We start from the raw sequence: 11,129 nt of genomic DNA, 5'->3' as shown, positions 1-11,129 counted from the left end.
CACTCGTTGCTTAGATGAACTCATAGATGGATCTTGGTGAAACCGTAGGAAAAATTTTAATTTTCTGCAACATTCCCCAACAGAGCCCTCCGTGGACTCGCGCAACCGTTACCCTTCGTGGGTTGAAGTCTCCATCAACGTGGATGTACGATAGCACCACCTATCGGGACCACGCCAAAAACATCCGTGTCTCCAATTGCGTTTGAATCCTCCAAACCCTTCCCTTTAATTTCTTGCAAGTTGCATGCTCTAATTTCCGCTGCCTATGTACTCTTTGCATGCTTGCTTGAATTGTGTGATGATTGCTTGACTTGTCCTAAGATAGCTAAAATCCGCCAAACTCTAAAATTGGGAAAATGTTAAGTTTTTAATTGGTCAAGTAGTCTAATCACCCCCCTCTAGACATACTTCAAGGTCCTACAGGTGGTATCAGAGCTTTGGTCTCCATTTGCTTTGATTTGCATAGCTTTTGGTGGTCATAGCCTTGGTTTCACAACCTAGGAGAGTATGGCGTCTAGTGAGGGAAATTATCACCGTAGAGTTCCTTACTTTGATGGTACTAATTTTGCTAGTTGGAAGCATAAGATGAAAATGCATATTCTCGGACATAACCCCGCCGTTTGGGCAATTATTTGTATTGGCTTGCAAGGTGAATTCTTTGATGGGAGAGAGCCGAACCGTGAAGCTAATGCGGAAGAATTGAAGATGCTGCAATACAACGCTCAAGCTTGTGATATCATCTTCAATGGATTGTGCCCCGAAGAATTCAACAAAATCAGCCGTCTTGAGAATGCAAAGGAAATTTGGGATACTTTGATTGATATGCATGAAGGTACCGACTTCGTCAAGGAATCCAAGTTGGATGTGCTCCAAAGTCAGCTTGACAAGTTCAAAATGAAGGATGGTGAAGGTGTCGCTGAAATGTACTCTAGGCTTGCACTTATCACAAATGATATTGCCGGCTTAGGGAGTGAAGAGATGACCGACAGATTCATCATCAAGAAGATCCTAAGAGCATTGGATGGAAAGTATGATACCGTGTGCACATTGATCCAAATGATGCCAAACTACAAAGATCTCAAGCCAACAGAAGTCATTGGAAGAATTGTTGCTCATGAGATGTCACTTAAGGATAAGGAGGAACTTCACAACAAGTCAAGTGGTGCTTACAAAGCCTCATGTGAAGCCCCCACATCATCAAGTGAGAAACAAACCTTCAATGAAGAATTGAGCTTAATGGTGAAGAACTTCAACAAATTCTACAAGAGTAGAAGCAAAGAAAGAAGCTCCAAGTCAAGGTCTTACAATGACAAAAGATCTTCTAGTCGAGAGCGAAATTGCTACAATTGTGGGAGACCCAGACACTATTCCAATGAGTGTACGGCACCCTACAAAAGAAGAGAAGATTCTCCAAAAAGAAGAAGCAAAAGAGAAGAATCACCACCAAGAGAGAGGAGGAGTAGAGATGATCATTATGAACAAAGACCCTCATGGAGAAGCAAGGATTCGGAAAGGAAGGACAAGTCATCAAGGAGCTACACAAAACGAAGACATCAAGCTCATGTTGGTGAATGGGTATCCGGATCCGACTCCGACACTCACTCCGAGAGAAGCTATCACTCTGGCTCCGAATATACTAAAGATGAAGGTGTTGCCGGTCTAGCACTTGTGTCAACCAACTCCTACAACATATTTGATTCACCAAATGAAGGAATTGGAAGATGCTTCATGGCGAAAGGTCCAAAGGTAACACATCCCGAGTATGTTGATTTCAATAGTGATGAAGATGACTTGCTTGTGGATGATGATTTACTTGTTGACAACTCTAGTGATGAATACTATGATGAAACGTCAATTAATCATGCTAATCAAGATAAAACGAATGACAATGATAAGGAGAAGATTGAGCTTCTAACTAAAGAACTAAACACTCTTAAGTTAGCTCATGAAACTATCTTCGAAGATCATCGAGAACTTTTAAGGGCTCATGAGAAGTTACGCTTTGAAAAGCTCAATCTTGAGCAAGAGCATGAGTTCTTAAAAGCAATCAATGATGATCTCCGTAAGAAAAGTTCTTCTTACATTGCCAAGTGTTTACTCTTATCTACTTACATGCCTCAAGTCAAGTCTAGTAACAAGTACAAGAAAGATACTTCCTCTAGTAGTAACAATAATAATGTCAAATCCAATATTGTTGCTTCTAGTAGTTCTCTTGATTCCACTAATGAATCTCTTAGCCAAGTTACACTTGAGCAAGAAAATAGCTTATTTAAGGGAATTATAGAGAAAGGTGTTTACAAGAGCCTTGCCGGGAGTAAGCAATTCGAGGAAATTGTACGCAAGCAAGGAAGGCACCGAAAGAATCAAGGTGTTGGTTTTGAATGAAAGTTCAATGCCAATGGAGTTGAGTGGGAAGAAGATCAATACCCCAAGACGAAGTTTGTTCCTCAACAAGAGAAGTATGACCCTACTTCCTTCAAAGGAACACAAGCACAAGATGATCTTACACCACAAGACCACAAGAACAAAGGCAAGGACAAGCTTCAAGAAGAGATTGATGCATTTTAAGAAGCACCTAAGGTCTCGGTCAAGTGGGTTCCCAAGACTACGTCAAGTTCTACTTCATCAAGTACAACTACAACTCCAAGGATTCCCATCAAGATGATGTGGATCCCGAAGAAGAAGAAATAGAGAGTTCTTGAGGGTGACTCCGCCAACATTCTTCACTCATATCATTATGGCAAGAACAAGTGCAATCAACTTCCACATCTTGCACTAGTTCAAGGAGTCACAAACCCTCATGTTGGTAAGGCAAGGGACAAGGTAACCTAATGATTTCATGGATATTATCTTGTGTGTGCATCACTCTATGTCTATGGATATTCTTGTTTGTTCCTTGTGGGACTAACCCATGTAGGTATGTTGAAAGTGCAACTCACTCCAAAGGATTGCTCCAAATGATCTACATCAACATTGAGCATCCACATCTTCAACACCTACATGAAGTCATCATCGACAAAACCCAAGGTTAGTTCATCCCTCTAAAAGGGGATCTCACATCTAGGGGGAGCTTAACTCTAAGAATTGAGTCAAAGCAACTCTAATGGTGTGAACACATGAATGCATTATGATCAAATGTTTTCATTTGACTCCTAAGTCAATATACTCATATATAGATGACCTATTCATCGCCAATTGTTTTGATAGATGCTAGAATTGGTTGTGCATGTTTTGCCACATATTTCATTTGCCATCTTATTGTGTGAGCATGTTGGTGCATATTTTACTCATTCAAGGACATCCACTTGTTGTTTTGATTGGTTGGTTCTTTTTCTTTTTGCCAACTGGATGGACAAGAATGCCTAAGAACCTTCTCTTGCTATCTATGCTTTTCTCGTCTCAAACTCTATTCATGCTACATCACAAAATTTGATCAAGTCAGATTCGAACCACTCTGTGTGAGGAGCACTCGGAGTCCCCGATTCGTCATAGACTTAAACTTCCAAAACTTCTTTGTGATTATCGGTCTGACCGATTCCTTCATTTCGGTCACACCGAGATCACTAAGTCGATCTAGGTTTTCAATCTCGGTGCAACCGATTTCAACTTTTCGGTCACACCGAGTTGCTGTAACTGTACACAGTTATGCATCTCGGTGCCACCGAGTTGTTCCACTCGGTCACACTGACAGGGTCGGGCTATATATAGTCACGGGAAAAAATTTGGAAATTTCTCCGAACCTCTTCGCCCGTGCAATAGCTCGCTCTGCCATCAGGGTCTCCGGATCGTCTCCTCATCGCCAGCCGCCTCCTGTCGCTAGTCTTCGCCGCCGTCAACGGATTTAACCCCCGCCATTGCCGCCGTAGCGAGTTCATCGCCAAGCTAGGGTATGAACTCGATCATAGTGCTATCCTCGTCCGATTCCTAGCACATTGTGTTCTTAATGATTCTTGCCACGATTGAAACACTCCTATCTAGTCAATGCAATCCTTAGATTAGATGAGATTTGAAAATTTAGGGTTAGGTTTCCGCCGAAACCATCTCGGACCCACCGAGTTGAAAAACTCGGTCCCACCGATTTGGCTAACGCCATTGCACTAGTAACTCTCGGTCTGACCGAGAATTGCTAATCGGTGAGACCGATTTTAGGACTTTGGGAAACCCTAGCAGTCTCGGTGCCACCGAACTGTGACTCGGTCCAACCGAGTTCATCATTTTAGGTTCTAAAACTGCTTCGGTATCACCGAGTTTGAAAATCGGTTGATCCGAAATGCTTTCTATGGAAAACTAAAACTGAATTTTTGAATCATTCTTTTGCAAAAATCTCTGCATTTTGTGATGCTCATCAACTCTATCTCATCTATAACTCTTCACAGGGTTAGCAGTCAGTGATTTGCAGCATGTCAGACCAAAGTGATAGTTAGAACATGTCAGAAAAGCAGATGCACATGAGTGAGGGCACTAGTCCCTCTAGCACTTCAGATGAAGACAGCAGGAGCACCCCAAGCAACCTGCCTAAAGCTGCCACCAAGACAAGGAAGAAGAGAACCTCAGATTCTGAGGATGAGGATTATAGAGCAGAAGAGGATGAGGCTACTTCCAAGAAGGTAGTGCTCAAGAAGGAGTATGGCTCAGCCAAGACCACTAAGCCTAGACTCAATAGGAGGGTTCCTGCCAAGAGGACACCTATGCTGAAGGTCAGAGGATCTACTCAAGTGCCTGAGAAGTATGATCCCAAAGAGGCACCTGCAAAGAGAGTCACAACTTCCAAACCCAAGAAAGTTCCCACTGGAAAACCATGAAGTTTGCAATTGAATCAGAAGATGAAGCTGCTGCTCAGGATAAGAAGAAGAAGAGAGCCAGAACCACTACTGCCCAGGTTCTTGGAAATCCCTCAATGAGGAGAGACTCTGAAGAGGAAGAAGAGGTTGCTGCACCAGCACCCAAGGCACAAAAGCTTATGGGTGATGCAATTAAGTCAGGGGATGCAACATCAAAGCCCAAGGAAGCACCCAAAGCCGCCCCCAAGGCCAAGCTTGCACCAAAGAGGAATACCAGGAGTATTCCAGCTGCTGAGAAGAACAAGGCCCCAGTGCCTCAAGTTGCTGATGAGGAAGATGAAGAAGGACAAGTCCTAAGGAAGCTAAAGCCCAAGATACCAAACCATAATGATGCCCATCCTGTGGCTGAGGACATGAACATCAGAAGAGCTCAGGGTTGAGGCTATGGAGGATGACAGATCCATATGCCACAAGGAGAAGGACTGCTGTTGATTACAGGTTCCATACAAAGGAACAACAGGACTTCTATGAGACAATTTTGTTTGACAAGAAGCCCATAGTGTGTGATATGAGGTGGGTCGACTGGACCTACATGAAGGAAAATTAAGAACACTATCCTGGAGTGCAAGACAGTTTTGTTGCTTGTGGAGTTGCAGATTTTGTTGGGCAAAAGCTCACCAACTGGAATGATGAACTCATTATGCAATTCTACTCCACAGCACACTTCTATCCAGATGGGAGGATAGTTTGGATGTCTAAAGGTACAAGGTACCAATCAACCGTTGAGGAGTGGGCAAAACTGATCAATGCCCCAAAGGAGAGTGAAGATGACTTGGATGTCTATGCCAAGAAGAAGATGGACCACAATTCCATGGCACACATGTACAAGGAGATCCCAGACAAAGCCATTGAGACACATAAGTTTGGATCAGTCCACTTTCTTCTGTCAGGGCTGCCAACGATCAACTGCATCCTAAGGCACACTCTGTTGTCTAAGTCTAGTGACCACAACATGATTAGAGGGCATGCAATCAACATGTTGCATTTGTTTGATGTGCCACAGAAATTCAAGGTCATGAGCCGTATGGTTGAAACCATTAAGAGGACTGCAGTAGATCAAAAGAGAAGTTGTGGATATGCCCCTCAGATTCAGGAGTTGATTAACTCAAAGATGGGCACAGGAAAATATCTATTGGATAAGGAACATTTTCCTCTTTCTCCCGACTTTGAGGACAATCAGGTTGTCATGAATGAGAATGAACCATCATCAATACAAGCTCAAGAGAAGAAGGAGAAGGCAAAGAGAGAGAAGGCTGCCAAGATGCCAACTCAAGAGGAGGCATTTGAGTACTTTCTGAAGAACAAGCAGGAGCAGCTTGGTTACTTGATAGCATCAACATTGAGGATTGAGAAGGGATTGGCCACCCTCACTCAAAATCAGAAGAGCTTGGAAAGAATCAGGGAACAAAAATTCTATGATCTAGATGTCAAGGTAACTGAGATTCTGTCAGTTGTGGAGCAGCTACAGGATGACATACAGGAGAGGAAGGGCAAGACTACCACTAATGTATTTGCCAGAGTGCCTAGAGCTCAGAGGTCAGCTGCAGTGCCTGTGCCAGACACCAGAGCCACATCATCTGCACCAGCTACAGCTCCTACAGCTCCAGTGCAACCAGCTCCAGCACCAACTCCTCCAGCTCCCTCTACTTCAACTGAAGCCTTCATTCTTGGAGTTCTCCGGACACCACCACCTGAAGATCAAGCCTGAGAGTCGATCTAGCACTATGCATTTTCTATGAACTTTTTGGTAACTTGTTTCCAAAGGGGGAGAAAAATATATAGATCATAGGTTTCGAGAGAGAGAGAGAGTGTGTGTTGCTTTTGTTCTCTCTTGCTTTGGTGGTTAAACTTTGATTGCTTGAGATACTATGCTGTTTTTGTGAGACATTGATGATCATGTGTTTGATCATAAGCTACACTTATGCATGTTTGATGATATTATCTTACCTATCCATATATGATCATTCACTTTTCTTGGTGATGAGTGCATGTATTCAATCTTTATCATTTTGAGCACTCCACCAAGATGTATGTGACATGGAAGAGCAACCCATGAGCCTAATTCCTTGTGCATTTGCAGTCCAAAGCAAATCTTAAACTATGTACAAATTTAGGGGGAGCTCTTGCTTATCACATACTTCTCAAAGCGACGATGTTTTTCAATCTAATTATCATTTGTCGAAGCTTTGATCTCATCAATTACCAAAAAGGGGGAGATTAAAAGTGCAACTATCCCTAGGTGGTTTTGGTAATTCATAACAACATATAGCTCATTGAGCTAATACTATTCCAAGACTATTATTTCAGGAAAGCTCAATGAATGGCATGGCATGGATGATGAAAGTGGATCCCTCAAAATACTAATGACAAAGGATTGGCTCAAGCTCAAAAGCTCAAGACTCTTCATTTTACATTTTAGTGATCCAAGATCACATTGAGTCTATAGGAAAAGCCAATACTATCAAGGAGGGATGAGGTGTTGCTTAATGAGCCTCTTGCTTCATGTGCTTGGTGATATGCTCCAAAAACCCTCAACTACTTTCTCACATCCACAAATGACCTAAACCTAAAGCCAAAATCGGTCACACCGATTCTTCCTATCCGGCGCCACCGAGTTCTAATGTCATAGCCACTGCCACAAACCCTAGGCAAATCGGTCCTACCGATAGGGATCTCGGTCTCACCGAGATGGGATTGTAATCTCTCTGTTTCCCTTCGTAACGTTTTGGTCTAACCGAAGTGAGCGATCGGTCCCACCGAGATGGCAATGTAGACTCTCTATTTCCCTTTTGTAACATTTCGGTCTCACCGAACAGAGCAAATCGGTCCCACCGAGTTTACCTGACCAACTCTTCTGAAAGCTTATTACCAAAATTGGTCCTACCGAGTTTGTGTAATCGGTCTTACCGAGATTATGTTATGCCCTAACCCTAACCATATCGGTCCTACCGATTTGCATTTCGGTCCCACCGAAAATCCTAACGGTCACTAGGTTTACTAAATCAGTTCGACCGAGTTTGATGATTTGGTCCCACCGAGTTTGGTAAATTGTGTGTAACGGTTAGATTTTGTGTGGAGGCTATATATACCCCTCCACCTCCTCTTCATTCGTGGAGAGAGCCATCAGAACGAACCTACACTTCCAACTTACCATTTCTGAGAGAGAACCACCTACTCATGTGTTGAGGCCAAGATATTCCATTCCTACCATATGAATCTTGATCTCTAGCCTTCCCCAAGTTGCTTTCCACTCAAATCTTCTTTCCACCAGATCCAAAACCTATGAGAGAGAGTTGAGTGTTGGGGAGACTATCATTTGAAGCACAAGAGCAAGGAGTTCATCATCAACGCACCATTTGTTACTTCTTGGAGAGTGGTGTCTCCTAGATTGGCTAGGTGTCACTTGGGAGCCTCCGACAAGATTGTGGAGTTGAACCAAGGAGTTTGTAAGGGCAAGGAGATCGCCTACTTAGTGAAGATCTACCACTGGTGTGGCAAGTCCTTTGTGGGCGACGGCCATGGTGGGATAGACAAGGTTGCTTCTTCGTGGACCCTTCGTGGGTGGAGCCCTCCGTGGACTCGCGCAACCGTTACCCTTCATGGGTTGAAGTCTCCATCAACGTGGATGTACGATAGCACCACCTATCGGAACCACGCCAAAAACATCCGTGTCTCCAATTGCGTTTGAATCCTCCAAACCCTTCCCTTTACTTTCTTGCAAGTTGCATGCTTTAATTTCCGCTGCCTATATACTCTTTGCATGCTTGCTTGAATTGTGTGATGATTGCTTGACTTGTCCTAAGATAGCTAAAATCTGCCAAACTCTAAAATTGGGAAAAGGTTAAGTTTTTAATTGGTCAAGTAGTCTAATCACCCCCCCTCTAGACATACTTCAAGGTCCTACACATTCCACTCATGTGGTGTAGGTGAGGTGGCAAAGACCAAATGGTGGTCATCATCATCAACTTGATGGAACCATGTGGGGGGGTGCATCATATTCCACCATGGCCATCGTCTTGTCCAAAGGAAGGACGAAGTGGTCGCGAATCGGTGCGTCATCATATATGGGACCTAGCACCAAATGAGAAGACACAATAGAGGTCGAGGTTAGGTTGTTAGAAATCGAAATGACCTCACTCTCTCTATGTGGTGGTGGCTCACTCACTCCCTCGAGGTAGGTGCACTCAATGTCACATATGGTGGAGTCACTCAAATCACTCAAGTGGTGGTGGTGGTGGCTCTCCTCACATGAGAGTTGGGGCAACTTGTCATATATGGGGCTAGTGGTGAAGGCACTCTCACTTTCAATATGGTTGCATAAGTCACTCAAGTCATCATACATCGCTGTGGTCGAAGGGAAAATCCCATGCGCAACCATCTCGTAGCCGTGGATGAAGGCCGAAGATGGCACATCATCGCTCTCCTCCATGACCGAAGGGAAAATCCCATGCTCGATCATATTATCACTGTCGCCGTGCATGAAGGCCGAAGATGGCACATCATCACTCTCGTTGTGGATGAAGGCCGAAGATGGCACATCATCACTCTTGTCGTGGATGAAGGCCGTAGATGGCACATCATCACTCTCCTCCATGACCGAAGGGAAAATCCCATGCTCGATCATCTCGTCACCGTCGCCGTGGATGACGGACGATGTAGAAGTACTCGTCAGAGATAGGTGAAAATGCCATACGTCCAAAGGTGAAGATGCCTTGATAAACCGTGGCGAAGATGCCGAAGTGGTGGTAGTAGTCGTAGCTCCATCTTGTTGGTTCTCGTCTCGTAGTCTTCTCTTGTGCTCATGAAGGTTTTCTTGATGGTGCCGCGTGGTACTTGCATCTTGTGGCCGCTCCAAAGGTGTGCGACTTGAGCGTCTCCGCCATGAAGATGACGAAGGGGAAGAAGACTTGTATTTGGCCACCAAGTCTCGTACTTGATCCATTTGTTCGTCCAACCTGGTGTCGATATAGTCCCTTTTCTTTGCTTCGTTTTGGCGAATGTCGATGGCGAGTCGCTCAATGCCTTGCACTGCTTGTTGTAGTCCGAAGGTGGACGTTTTGGTGATGTAGTTGTTCGCGCTGTCATTGTCGTGCAAGACCAGAGATGAAATGCCTTGCCTATCCATCACAAGACTCGAGCAAACATGAGTGGAAGAAAGGAAAGAACTAGACCAAATGTATCTTTCCAATGTTGAAGATGGATCAATGATCACTCAACAATGTACGAAGGAAATAGCACAATGGGTACCAGATCTTGTCAATTCTCACACCAACACAAGTAAAGATTATGGTGGAGCTCGGTGAGGATAGTGGCACAAAAATTTGATGCAAAATGTTAGCAAGAGTCAATAATGTTGGAAAAGATTCACAAATACACAAGTGAAACAGGTAGACCAATAGCAATGGGTGGCACACAGGAACACACACACACGAATAGATAAATGGGGTCGTGCAACCAAGGAATGAGCACAAAATGTGGAATCCACGGAAAACGCTCGTGTTGCACAACTCAAGAGGGACGCTAGCACGATTGCTCCATAAGCGGATACGACACTTGTGCACAACCTATAAGATGCAAAATGTATGAGCCTTCTATCTCAAGAATGCTATGTGTATGATGTTCCCGGTGTTCTTCTCAAGATGATCCAAGATGATCAGATATGAAAATATTATGTGCAATGTGGTATGATGCTATGGCTATTGCTTACAAGCTCTTTGCTCTCTTTTTCTTTTTTTCTTAAAAGCTTATTCTCTTTTTTTTTTGTATGGCCACTTATGCGAAATGCACAAACCAAGATAGCAATTATGTATATGCGGGAACAATCTTGTCACACAAGGGATGATATGATGATACCAATATGATATGGTATGTATGCAATGGAAGGTACAGATCACTAATGTGCATAAGTAACGTTGCCGGCAATACTCAATGGCTGGTCTCGATAGGCAAGTGACGCAAAATGGGGAGGGCAATCGAAGCTATCGTCATCACCAACAACTCTCTCATCATGGGGAGGGCAATCTTCATCAACATTTTCAACAACACCATCTGCTCTCAAACCCTATTTCATCTCTTGTGTTCAATCTTTTTACCAGAACCTCAGATTGGTACATGTGGGTGACTAGGAGTGTTGATTACATCTTGTAGTTTATTACTATATGGTTTATTTGGTGGAAGATTATATGTTCAGGTCCATTATGCTATTTAATACCCCTCCGATATTGAGCATGATTATCATTTGTGAGTAGTTACTTTTGTTCTTGAGGTCACAGGAGAAGTCATGTTGCA

The sequence above is a fragment of the Triticum dicoccoides genome, chromosome 7B (genome assembly GCF_002162155.2).
Source record: "Triticum dicoccoides isolate Atlit2015 ecotype Zavitan chromosome 7B, WEW_v2.0, whole genome shotgun sequence".
In the NCBI taxonomy this organism is placed as follows: Eukaryota; Viridiplantae; Streptophyta; class Magnoliopsida; order Poales; family Poaceae; genus Triticum; species Triticum dicoccoides.
This window is presented reverse-complemented; position numbering follows the sequence as displayed.